Source organism: Tupaia chinensis, unplaced genomic scaffold (assembly GCF_000334495.1).
Source record: "Tupaia chinensis unplaced genomic scaffold, TupChi_1.0 Scaffold000544_1, whole genome shotgun sequence".
Taxonomy (NCBI): domain Eukaryota; kingdom Metazoa; phylum Chordata; class Mammalia; order Scandentia; family Tupaiidae; genus Tupaia; species Tupaia belangeri.
Window position 1 is genome coordinate 3,322,851 of NW_006160056.1, and position 14,252 is coordinate 3,337,102.

At 39.9% G+C, this 14,252-nt stretch overlaps 1 pseudogene; it reads left to right on the top strand.

Moving 5' to 3' along the window:
- Nucleotides 1–12,668: 12,668 nt before the first annotated feature.
- Nucleotides 12,669–13,582, top strand: LOC102485645 (zinc finger protein 42 homolog; annotated as a pseudogene).
- The last annotated feature ends 670 nt before the right edge of the window (nt 13,583–14,252 follow it).

Below are 14,252 nucleotides of genomic sequence, written 5' to 3' on the forward strand. Positions count from 1 at the left end.
AATTAGACACAACCCAATGGAAACAATATTTTCCTCAGACTGTGTTTAAAATAATACAACTATACAAATAATAATCTTAATCTAAATCCTGAATATGTAAGAGTATTCAAACTAACACAGGAAGCTATGGAAGTATTAGTAATAACCAATCAGCATTCCCTACTTGCCCTGAAATAGTCTCTTATAAAAGGTTTTCATATTATTTTCCTCTTTCTGAGTACCTTTAGATGGCAGATAACCTGAAAGGATTCTCCCCAGTAAGATGGATAATTAGTTTAATCAATTAATTATATTAGCTTTTTCTTGGGTTTTACATAAATCTTATAGGAATGGCCCAAAAGCATATGAGAAAATGTTCAACATCTCTTATCAAAAGGACAGCTATAAATCAAAACCACAATGAGATACCATCTAACTCCAGTCAGAAAGACAAAAAATCAAAAATGATGGGACCAGCCAAGAGGCAGCCAGCTCCATGGCTCCTGTGATCTAGCCATTTGGGGAGAAAGGAAGATGTCCCACTGATAACTGGGCCTCCAGCATCCAGAACTCGCGTGAACAGCCCTTCTTCAAGAGGCAGCCAGCTCCATGGCTCCTGTGATCTAGCCATTTGGGGAGAAAGGAAGATGGGAGGGGGGTTTCTCACTCTCTATCTCTCTAGTGAGTACATGCATTCTATAGCAAAAATCTCTCTAAAAAGAGAGAGAGAGAGAAGAGCTGGTGAGGCTGTGTTGAAAAGAGAACTCTCCTACACGTTGGTGGGAATGTAAATTAGTACAGCCACTGTGGAGAACAATATGGAGATTCCTCAAAGACCTACAAATAAAAATACCATATAATCCAGCAATTCCACTCCTGGGCATTTACACTCACCCAGAAAAGTACTTGCACGTTTAAGGGACATAAAAATAAAAAATTATCTATTCATGATAACATGTACGATAATACTTTTGACTGTACAAATATACAATGTATTCATGCTGAGAAAATTCATTTTTGCATGCTATACTGATATACAGTGATTAAATGTGTTCAAAAACAATAAAACTTTTTTAAAAAGATGTTATTAAGAAAAAAAAATGTATATAAAGAAATGCTATGGTCTAAAAACACCCAGTTGTCCCTTAACAATATGCCTATTTCATGACCACTTGGACTTAAGGTCTCCAGTCTGGGAAATTCCCTTTCTCAGATTAATGTGAGTCTTAGGGAATCTCATTCCTCAGTCTTTGTCTTGTTTCACAGTCAGTTACTATTCACTACACAAAACATTCACAATCACACAAGACTACAGATTTCCTTTATAAATTAGTACTTTACTGTGCACCCATAGTGATATTCAGAACAAATAAAAACAATTATGCTGGATTTATATTACTGTGTTGTGATGTGTCTTGTCACTTTCTGGTGCTTGTCTAATGCATGCTTTATGCATAGATAGAGTTAAATTATTCCAGTGTGGAGTTATATAAAATCTATTAAAAAATAAAGGGCCAGCAGGTAATGTGGAAGTTGAGGTGACTGGATTTCATATAGCCAACTACTCAGTTCAAGTCCCAGACCCAGTAGCTTGAGAAATTTGCCAGATCCATGTATGTGTTGTATCCAAAATCCCAAGAGAAGAATGGAAGAGAAGAGATTGTGGTGTGGCAATCCGCCTAGAGGGTGCTTTATCACTTTCTCTCTCTATTTCCCTCTCTCTTCTGAGAGTGCACAGAAAAATTCAAAAAAAAAAGCATACCTGCTGGTGCCACAACACACCACAGGACAGCCACATTTAAGCCCCTCACTTATCAGTTTGCTTAACTACTAGTCATAAAAACTTAACTCGGTTGTTAAGTGAAGTGTGCCCATATACACCAAAATTTATGTGGTAAATGTTTAATTCCATTGTGCCCATGTTAGCAGGTGAGACCTTTGGGGAACTAAGTCTTGAGACCTCAGCTCTCATAAATGGATTAGTGCCTTAGAAAAGAGCAAAAAGGAGCTAACTTAGGCCCTTCTTGCCCCTGCCTACCTTCCACCACGCGAGGACACAGCATCATTGCTCTCCAGAAGTGGAGGAAGGGCCCTCACCAGAAACAAGCCTGCTGGCACCTTGATTTTGAACTTCCCAGCCTGCAGAACCATACTATATGAATATTCTTTATAAATTATCCAACTCATGTACTTTAGACTAGAATTATTAGCCAGTCAGTAGTGACAAGATGGCACAGACATATAAGGAGAACCAGAAATTCATGAAAGAGTCATTAGGAGGGAGCAAGAGAGTTACTTGTTAAAGGTGCCCCAGAATCTGAGCTTTAGTTATAGGCCTGGCTTTGGCTTAAAAACTTTACATGAATCATTTTACTTCATCCTTCTAGCCATGTAAGAGCTATTTTATTTTCTATTATTGTCTCTATTTCTCATATGAAGGTATTGAGGTTTGGAGATGTGAAGTGGCCAGAACTCCAACCAAGATTTGTCTGATTGCAGTAAAAGCTTGCACCATACTAGTTAAGAGCACGGCCAGAAAGAGCCTCTACTCACAGCCCTAAGCATCCCGAAGCATCACTTTCTCCTAGTCCCAATGAAGTAAAGTAGCATTTATTGAAGAAAGCAAGCCTCTGAGTTACTGTTTATTCTACCACTCAGGGAATGGAGAAGTATATTGCGAAGTAAAGGTGAAAAGTTCCAAGTTAACAGAACTCCTGTCTGGCTTTCAGGACACCAAGGTGTGAAAATGACTACAAATGTTCTAAAGTACTTCTTTAACGTCCTAACAAGCTCCGCTTACTTCTTCCCTCATTCAAGACCACCATAGCCCAATGATTGAGCTCACTAATCTTCATGAAAAGTGGCTTGTACATATTAAGACAAGGTCACAACAAATCTGTAAGCCCCTTTGCTTATTGGTCCCCTGACAAACAGGACATTGAGACTTGCCAAAAAAGCACAAGAGACAGTGTGTTTCTTTTTACTCCTCACCTCTCCTTTAGGATTGTTTAATTTCGTGTGTCTCTGGAAGTGGAAAACTTGAAGTTTATGTTAAACTCCTCCCAGAAGCTTCTGCACTTACATTTTATCTCTTGGAAATCTATAATCCATAAGAAAAAGCTCACTGGGAACCAGCCGTTAGCGTAATGGTTATGTCGCTGGACTCCCACGTAGTCGACCATGGTTCACGTCCCCAACCCGGTGGTTTAAAACTCACATCGGGCGTGTGTGCGTGTGTGCCCAAGATCCCGAGAGGAGAATGGAGGAGAAGGGATTGTGTCATGACCATCCCCCCTGGGGGGGTGATTTCTCGCTTTCTGTCTCTATGTCTCTGTCTGGAGAGCGCAAGCGCCCTATAGCAAAAAACCTCTCCAAAAAAAACAAAGAAAAAGCTCACAGAAGAGCAAGACATGTTATGCTAAATACAATAAAGTCTCTTCTTCAACCTCAAGGATCTGTGTGTGTGTGTGTGTGTGTGTGTGTGTGTAAACCTATACCTTCTCCACTTTGATATACATCAGGTGGGGTGGAGAATTTGACAGAACACCCCAGTTTACAGTTCAATTCCCCACTCAGGCCATCAGTACTCAGACTGGCATGACAGGAGGGATCTTTCTGGTTCTTTATCAATATGACAAAAAGAAAATTTGCTTATATTGGTATCTTTACTCTGAAGTGAAGTGAAACCCCACCGCTTTTATTTTGTTGGTAAAAATCCTTAAGAATCCTCCTATCTTTGACCCCATATGGAGTCCTATAATCTAGTCTCACTTGGGGCACCAGAACCTTTTAGGCCATCGCTGCTGAAATTGGTACTGGAAAGGAAAATAATATCTCTCAGAAAAGTCAGAGAGGCAAACAGCAAATCGTGTGAGGAGAATATTAGAAAGAAAAAGTAGAGAGAGATTTTCGTGTTTTGTTTTTACTTGCACTTTTAAAGTTAACTCTTTGCTGTTTACAATATTTTTGTTCATTTCTTCTTGACTCATTTCTTATTGCGAATCAGCTTTAGAACTATGAGAGAATATTGAGAGAATAATTGTTTTTATAAAGAATTTCCTTGGCGCTCTTAGTTTTTATGTAATACACACCATACCAGAGGTTTTTGCATCAATATCTAGGAAATATAAAATGAGAGATATTATTGGAATGTACATAAAGAATGGTGCTGGGGCTGACAGAAGTTATTGATTCACAGTAGAATGGAAATGGCCCCATTTTTTATTTATATGAAGTGATCTTCAAAAGGTTCATGGAAAATGAACACTATGGGGACCAGCAGTTAGCATAATGGCTATGTCGCTGGACTCCCATGTAGTCAACCACGGTTCGCGTCCCGGACCCGATGGCTTAAACTCACGCGGGGCGCGTGTGCGTGCATGCCCAGGATCCCGAGAGGAGAATGGAGGGGGTGGCCAGCCTCTCTGGGGGGTGATTCCTCTCTTTCTACCTCTTCATCTCTCTCTGTCTGTCTGGCGAGCGCACGTGCCCTATAGCAAAAATCTCTCAAAAAAAAATGCACACTATGTAAAAACCACATATGGATTTCAAACTGTTTTGCACTAAAATAAACTCAATACTTGAATTCTATTTTTCCATAAATTTTTGGAAGTTCCCTTACCTATTGTATATTTTCTAATTAATACAATAGTTAAAATAGAAATAAGTCATCAGAAACCAAGAGGAGAAATTATAAAAATGTAATTTCCCAGATAGATGCTTCAATTAACTTTCAATTGCACTTTGAGCTTCTGAGAATCAGCAAAACATGGGAAAGATGGGTTATAACATTTTTATTGTCAAGATTAGCAAGAGAGCCTTCAGGGTTTGTTTTTTGTTTTTTTTTTTTTTTTTAATATGTGATCATGATATCCGCAAACAAGAGCAATTTAGCTCCTCCTTTCTGATTTTGAAGCCCTTGATAGCTTTCTCTCACCTAATCACTTTATTCTTTATTCTTGACAGAGACAGAGAGAGAGAGAGAGAGAGAGAGAGAGAGGGAAACCTCCAGAGACAGAGAGATAGAGAAAGGGATTTCCAACAGGGTTTCATACTGCAATCCACCACCAGCCTCAGGCAGCCTGGATCATACGCACCCAACATGGGGCAGGGTCACACCGCAATCCCTTCTCCTCTATTTCTACATCCTGTCAGGGTTTAGGGCATACAACGCACACCTGGCATGTTTGCAAGCCACTGAATTCAGGACTCGAACCACAGGGATCAGCCATGTGGAATCTCGGTCTTTTAACCACCAGGCCAAATACTGGCCCTTCTCAGTCTCTTTTGCTAGTGATTCAAGTACTATGTTGAATAGGAGTAGAAAAAAAATGGAAAGAGAAACATTTTTCTGGCAATAAATGCCAGTAGAAATTGGCCACTTAGATTAAAATAAGGGTTATTTGAAAGATTCTTATGCAGCTTTCAGTAAGTCCAGCTGAAATTATTTTAGAGGAATAGAGCTTAAAGGCTAAAAAGAAAGGAAGGGTTAACATATCTTTCTTAGCTAACTATCCTATAAATACAGATAGGTGCTAGAGAATGTGTATTCAACATTTTAACATCCCAAAGAAGACTCAAAGTGGCAAAATTAACATTTTGCTTTGAAAAGTAATGAGCTCATGTTTGTGTCCAAAGAAAGCCATTCCAATACACAGAGGTGAACTTTAGGGATATTGACATATGCATTGGGTCAAAAGTCCCTCTATCTCTGGATTTACTCTAGGAAACAGAGAATACTCTAGGTATTTCCAGCAAAAAAAAAAAAGTTATTTAGTACAGGGAACTCGGTGTTTACCCTGTCACTGGAAGATCTAGAGCCACCTAAGTCAGGGGATGAGCGCAAGTCTTTTTGGTTTCAAGGTCTGCTGTAAATCAGACTCAGAAATTACTGCCACTCTTATACCACTGCTACCATGAACATGGCTGTCTCCCACTCATGAAGCACAGTCCACACAGAGAAATATAGAGTCCAGGGCTTGGTTGTCAGCCACCAGTGCTGCAACAAGACAGCCTTCAACTCCCTTCCACTTTGCAAATCTCTTCCAAGGGCATACCATAATATGCCCAGAATCCTAGTTGCAAAAAAATCTGAGAAAGGCAAATTGTATCTCTCCAGGCCTTCAATATAAGGGAGGGAAAAGAGCAAAATAAAATGGATGTCAAATTCCAAGACTGTGTGTGTGTGTGTGTGTGTGTGTGTGTCTGTGTGCGTATGTTTATGTATGTGGGTGTATGTATATATATACACCCACATACATAAACACACAAAACATCTACGAACATATATATATATATATATTATATATATATATATATACACACACACATATACACATTACACTTATATCTACATATATGTGTGTGCATATGTATATATATAGACACATATATATACACATACATATATATATATGTGTGTATAGATATATGCACACATACACACACCCAGAAAACTTTATCCTGCTCATGGCTTTGAACAGGTTTTCAGTTGAGACTTTCAAGTTCTGTGTCATAGGTCATGAAACACGCTATTTTGTCAAGAAAATGTTAAGTGCTATGTGTTTCCTTCTCTGTACTTCCTGAATGAATCCTGACTTACGTGGAAAGGACTGAAACCCTCCCCATTTTCATTCTCAATGGAGAAGGAGAATGATGGGCCACAGTGGGTAAGGATGAGTCAGAACAGGTCGAAATGCAGAATAGGACTCGGGAATCCGTGGGACCCCTGAACTGATTTTGCCATCTCCTTGGCCCAGAATGCAGGGTCCCTACAGGAACCAAGCCAGTTCCAGTCTCTCATGTCAACCCTATTGTACTGCAAGTGAGCTGCCCTGCTGTGGGGGTGAATTTGAATGTATAGAAACAATTACTTGAGGGACCAGCGGGTGGCGTGGTGGTTAAGGTGCTGGATGCTCCCACATGGCTGACCACAGTTCAAATCCTGGACCTGGTGGCTTGCTTTCTCACCTTCTCTATGTGTGTGTGTGTGTGTGTGTGTGTGTGTGTGTGTGTATGTGTGTCTGGTCAAAATAAAAATGAATGAATGAATAAATAAAGTTAAATAATTAAAAGTAATAAAATGTTTTTAAAAAAACAATTATTTGAATAAATTCATTTATCTGCTTGATCAATAACATTTGCATTAAAAAGCTATTTCTTTACTTATTTTTAGATTTTTGCCATAAGGTGACTGTGGTTACTGGTGAGAGGCAATGAAGGGAAAATGAGTAAAGATGATATTAAACTACTATCTTCTACACGAAAGAGCCAGCAGGTTCAGTGGCTTCTTAAAGCCATGCCTAAAAGGGTGCAAATATGTGTCTTATGTTTGTTATAGTAGATAAAAGCCAGTTCTTCTAAATGGAGTCAAGTAATTCAGACCTGCTTAAAGAAATGAGCCATATATCAAGTCTTCTTTCCTATCATATACTGTTGATTTGATTAGTCAGAAAGTCATATTTACCTATTCTGGTTCTGACAGTATAATTAGGAAAAAATATTTCAAGATGCTTTAGCAGTTTAGACAGCTTAGACTCCACAACTCTGTCTGTCTAGTATAGAATAGAATGTGAATCTATTCTGCATTATCTGAAACCTCAGATATAAACATCTACATCAGAGATATGCTGACAACACAAGCGTTCAATTCAACAAATGGTGACATAAAAAAAATGATATGATAATAAGCAGCTAGGTCAGGCACTGGAAATAGCCACTTTGGTTATTAACAATAATTGATATACCACAAATGTGGTAGTGCCTTACTCAGTAATTTTTTATTTTTTTGAGAGGTTTCTGATATAGGGCACATGCACGTGCCAGAAAGACAGAGAGAGACAGAGATACAGAAAGGGAGAAATCACTCCCCCAGGGCAGATGGCCATGCCGCAATCCCTTCTCCTCCATTCTCCTCTAGGGATCTTGGGCACATAAGCACATGTGCCTGGTGTGAGTTTAAGCCACCGGGTCCAGGACTCGAACCGTGGTTGACTACATAGGAGTCCAGCAACATAGCCGTTATGCCAACTGCTGGTCTCCCTTACTCAGTAACTTTTTTTTTTTTTTTTGGGGGGGTTTTCGCTAAAGGGGGCGGCCCCTCAAAAAGGTTTTCGCTATAGGGCGCGTGCACTCGCCAGACAGACAGAGAGAAACATAGAGACAGAAAGCGAGAAATCAACCCCCAGGGAGGATGGTCACGCCACAACCCCTTCTCCTCCATTCTCCTCTAGGGATCTTGCACGCACGCACACGTGCCTGGCGTGAGTTTTAATCCACCGGGTCTGGGACGCGAACCATGGTCAACTACGTGGGAGTCCAGCGACATAGCCATTACACTAACTGCTGGTTCCCTACTCAGTAATTTTTAACCAAGTGTACTTGGTGGGATTTGGGGGAATTTGGGATTATCGTCATGGTTTTTCCTCTTGAGAATGCAGATTCTTCTGCTCCCTTACTTGTTAAAATTCAGATTCAGCTCCCTAATGTTACTGACAAAAGTACTGATTGGAAGATATTTTTTTGAAAAGCAAGAGAGGATCATGTTTCGTTAATTCATTTTTATTTCCTAATTTAACATGTTTACATCTTAGGAAAACTTTCAAATACACTAACTACCAATTTGGAAAAGTTATTTACCACACTACTAAGTCTTTAATGATAGGTAGCAAACACCTGTCTCTCTAAATAGTCTCTGAAGTGGGGTGTCCTCACCCCATAAAGTACTTTTAGACTTTCTGACTTGTAATTTTCTAATTTCTTTTTTGTGTATGTTCATTTAATAACATATGTATAAATCTTATAGTATATGTATATAACTTATAAATAAATATGCATGCCTGGGAAGTTGGGGGGGGTATTTGTTTTGTTTTATTTTGTTTTGTCAGAGGGCCCATGTGCTTGCCAAAGAGAGAAAGAGGAGAGAAAGTATTCTTGAGAGGGGTGTGGTTATGCCCAAATCTTTTCCCCTCCATTTCTCTGTGCTGTTGGGATTTCAGTCACAAATGTGCATGTCCCATGCACGTTTTTCAGTCCAGGGCCAGAATTCAAACCATGATCAATCATATGAGATCCTGCTCTCTATGCACTGTGCTTAACTGGGACACTACTGGTTGGTCTTCAGATTATATTTTTAGTAACAGAAGTGCAAAATAAAAAATTTTGAGGACTGCCATTCTACTCAAATGTTTGCCTGCAAAATTTGCAACCTTCCACCCCAAGGGCTCAGAAAGCATCTTGTCTGGAATTTTTATATTTTAAGATATAGGACAAGATGAATCGTGAAGACAGAGAATAAGAGAACTTCACATCTAGAAGGGCACTGGAGATAATGTATGTCATCCAGTCCACATATGTTTCTTACAAGGAAAATGAAATTTGGGGAAGTTAAGTGACAATATGACCACCCATGGCCCATTGAGGATTAAGAGATAGAACTTTTTCTGTCACTAAATCTTTGCCCACACTCACTCAATTCATAACATGAATGTAGCAGAGTTTGGTATCTATACTCAGCCATGCCTATTACAGGTGGTGATATGGTCTTCTAATTAAATGCTACTATGTATGCCTATTTCAGGCCATGGGGTTGCATGATTGCTGTGAAACTGTTAGCACATTTCAAGTGAAGAGCAAATAGATCTCATTGATTATTAACATTCCTATGCACTAGTCTCTAAAACTGAAGTCTTTGAGCCTATTCTTTCTGACCCTGGATTTTATACTTACACAAATTTATATAATGGCTTTTGCTGATTCTCTATATTGTGTTTATTTGTGGGATTAAAATGAATACATTAGGGACCAGCAGGTGGCATGGTGATTAAGGTGCTAGACTTCCACATGGCCAACAGCAGTTTGAGTCCCAACCTGGTGTCTTGAAAATTACACCAGGTACGTGTGTGTAAGTGCCCAAAATTCCTAGAGGAGAATAGAGGAGAAGGAGTTCCAGCATGGCTATCTCCCCTGGAAGTGATTTCTCACTATCCCTCTGTCTCTCTTTGGCGAGTGCATGTGCTATGGCAAAAAAATAACCTCTAAAAAATAATAAAGAATAGATTGAATTATAACAATAGTTATGTATGGTTAATTTTATATTACAAGAGCATTATGATTTCTCGAACACTGTGTTCTTCTCTTTGCTTAGTGGTTAAAGAATATTAACCTTATAGAATTGGGGCTTTCGATCTCAAAAGCTAGTCATGTTTTGCCATTCTCCTTCAACCACATGATTTCCCATGCTTCATTTCCACCCGTTGTAGTCTCAGATTATTCTGGCCTGACATTCCGAGTTCTTATTCCACTAACTCTGTAAGAGCCAACTTTTTTGTGGCATCAACACCAACTAGACAGGGCCTCTTCTGAAAGTACTTTCCCCAGCTGATCAGCTCTCTCCATCATCAGATACAATGGTCTTCTCCCCACTTGATCATTTTGCAGTTCTTTACTCTTGACCACCTGCAGTTTGGCACTGTGTTTTCTTTGGAGTTCTGTTACAAAACTCTCACCTAGGGACCAGTAGTTAGCATAATGGCTATGTCGCTGGACTCCCACGTAGTTGACCGCGGTTCACGTCCTGAACCCAGTGGGTTAAAACTCATGCCGGGCATGTGTGCGTGTGTGCCCAAGATCCCGAGAGGAGAATGGAGGAGAAGGGACTGCAGTGTGGCCATCCCCCCTGGGGGGTGAATTCTTGCTTTCTATCTCTCTGTCTCTCTCTGTCTTTCTGGCAAGTGCACGCACCCTATAGCAAAAACCTCTCCAAAAATAAATAAATAAATAAATAATAAAACCCTCACCTAGTTCTCTCTCCTTTCTCATATCCCTTTGAGGACTCCTGTCCACTTTTCAACCTATTGCATGAGCATGTCCCAGCATTCCATCCTAAGCTGTCTTCTGTTCTTTTAATTGAAATCTCTTCCAGTTGTAGAACTTCAGTAGTCACCAATCTCTGCCCTGCGACCATCTCTATCCTTCACTATAAAGCCAGAAATTCCTGCTATGCTACCTGACAAGAAGCTAACTGAGGTCCCAAGGTCAATATTTTTCAGAACAACATCTGTCCTTACTTCTTTCACTAAAGGTAGAACCATTTCCCCCAACTGTTAAACTCAAAACCTTTTCACAGAATTTTCTCCTTGCTATCTACATCTAACTACTTAGAGTATGTTGTTCAGTTTTCATTTAAAAGGCCCTTGATCATCTCTCTTCTAGATACTGACACCATGCCTCAGACCTACACTGCTCCGTCATGGTCACCATGGTTGGATAAAATATCTTGTCTGCTACAGGACAGCAGAAAAAACCTGAACAGAGGCAGGCCTGGGTCAGCGGCTTGAGGTCAAACATGAAGTGAGAAAACCTGGTCCATCCAATCAAGGTAGTCTCAAATGAACCATGAGTAACTGAATCATTAGGTCACTTCGACTCCAAACAGCCAAGAATATCAGAGTCCAAAATCAAATTCATGAGTAGTAGATACAATCCAAAGCTTCATGGATTTCTAAGCAAGGCACAGTAGCTAGGACAAAAGGATGGATAGGTGAATTTATATAAACAGCTCTTGTCATAAAGGAAGGCTTATGAATTTCAGAACTTCTACCCCAAGTTCTAAAGATAAGTCCTTTAAAAGTCACACCTGCCTTTTTAAATCTTTAATCATTATCTCAGAAGAGCCCTTAACTCGTTTCTCCTCATTTGATTCTTTCTCCACAATTTCTTCCATCTGCCTTCTCTGGACAACCAAGGAAGTATTTCAGGTTACTCTGTTATAAGTGCTAGGTTAACAGCATAGAATAAATCACAATTATTTCGTAAAATGCATTTATTTCATTTTATTTATTATTATTATTATTTAAATTTGCTGCAGGGCTCAAATGATCACCAGAGAAAGACAGTGAGAGAGACAGAGAGAAAGTAAGAAAGCAAGCCAGCAGGTCAGGAATTCGAACCATGGTCAGCCATATGGGAGTTCAGCACTTTAACCACCATACCACTGGCCAGTCTCAAATTTACATGATTATTTCAATAGACGTAGAAAAAGCATTTGACATTGACCACGGTTTGCATCCCGGACCCAGTGGCTTAAAATACGCTGGGCACATGTGCATGCGTGCCCAAGATTCCAAGAGGAGAACAGAGGAGAAGGGATTGCGGCATGGCCATCCCCCCGGGGGGTGATTTCTCTCTTTCTGTCTGTCTCTCTCTGTCTTTCTGGTGAGCACACGCGCCCTATAGCAAAAACCTCTCAAAAAAAAAAAAAAAAAAGAAAAAACAAAGAAAGAAAAAGCATTTGACAAAATTCAAAGCTCTTTTATGATTAAGAAATAAAAAAGCTATCAACGAATTAGATATAGAAGTAACTTACAGGTCGATCAAAAGGAGGGTGGGCTAAGGCGTGGAGGCAGGGCGGTGTCAGCTTCATCTGCAGTTGAGTGCATGAGCAGCAGTTTCCTTTGTCTCCTTACCTTGGGAAGGAAATGGAATAGGAAATAGAGCATGTCGTGGTTGCATCGACAAAGGTACCAAGTGCTGGAACATTTGGTGAACAGGGCAGAAGAGGCCTTTATTGTCATAGAACTCCCAGTTTAGCAGCAGGTGTTTGCTGAAGATGCTGTACTCAGATTACGCTTCCTGGACGTCATTGATAAGTCCTAGTGTAACCTTTCAAGGAGGAAGCAGGCAGGAGAGATATGAACCCACAACTGAAGAAAAGGGGAAAGATAAGTGAAGGAAAGGTTCGAGTGGAAGAGGGCTCCAGGGGGTCTCAACCCAGGCAAGGCACGGCAAACCAGCAAGAACAGGTGGAAATGGTACCTCTCAGCATGACCTGGGCCTTACATGACGAAGATGTGTTCTTTGACACCAGCCAGCAGCCTGTGGAGGGTGACTTTCCTGACTGCTACATAGACTGCATCATAACAGGTGAGTTTTCTCAGCCTGTCCTGGAAGAGGATTTACTTTTTAAGTCTTTTGACTATCTAAAGTAAGGATCACTCACACAGCTTTCTTTACAGATTCTAGAAGCAAGCTCCCCTTCTTGAATGTTCTTTGAAATACATTAAAAGGGGGCAAAACAAGAGTTTTCTCAACAGTTGGTTGGTGAGAATTCACTTCCTGAGTATTCCGAGTTCATGACAGGCAAGAAGTTTCCCCCTGGAGGATTACCTGACATTGACTTATCAGATCCTAAACAGCTCACAGAGCTTGCTAGAAAGAAGATCCCTCAAAATGAAGAACATGATGCTCCAAAAACAGTCCTTTGTCCTCAGAGTGGATGAACAAGTGGAGGAACTGAGCTGCCTTGAAAAAGCACTTTCTTACTCATGGTCCCTGGGACCACGTGTGTGCAGTATGTGGAAGGGCATTCTCTGAGAGCTCAAAACTAAAAAGATATTTTCTGGTTCATACTGGAGAGAAGTCATTTCAGTGTACTTTCTAAGGATGTGGGAAACACTTTTCTTTGGATTTCAATCTGCATACACACGTACGCATCCACACTGGGGAGAAACGTTTTACGTTTTTCTTCGAAGGCTGTAACAGGTTTATTCAGTCAAATAACCTGAAAATTCACATCTTAACTCATTCAAAGGCAAAAATCTATTAATGATAAAGAAGATGGAAAATAGCCCTCCAACACAATAAGCAAAGTGATCATGGATAAATAAGCTTCATTGTTTATTGTTTCTAGGAAAAAAAAAAATTTTTTTTGGAGAGGTTTTGCTATAGGGCACGTGTGCTCGCCAGAAAGACAGAGAGAGACAGAGAGACAGAAAGTGAGAAATCACCCCCCAGGGGGAGTGGCCATGCTGCAATCCCTTCTTCTCGGAATCTTGGACACGAACACACACACGTGCCTAGCATGAGTTTAAGCCGATCTTGGACACGAACACACACACGCGCCTGGCATGAGTTTAAGCCATCGCGTCTGGGACTCGAACTGCGGTCAACCTCATGGGAGTTCAGCCACATAGCCATTACATTAACTGCTGGTCCTACTAGGAAAATTTTAAAATCAATATTAAAAACCGTAATGGGCAATATACAGTGTATTTTGGATGGAAAATTCATTTGTATACTGTAATGATATATAGTGAATTAATGTAAAAAATAAATAAATTTAAAGAGAAAAAAAGAAAAAAACACAATGTAAGCTAACAAAGTTTAAAAAGCTGTAATGGGAAAAAAGCTGTAATGGGCATAATTTTTAACGTTAAAAAACGAAATAACTTACATTACTATCATAAAAGCTATATAAATAAATAAATTCCACTGCT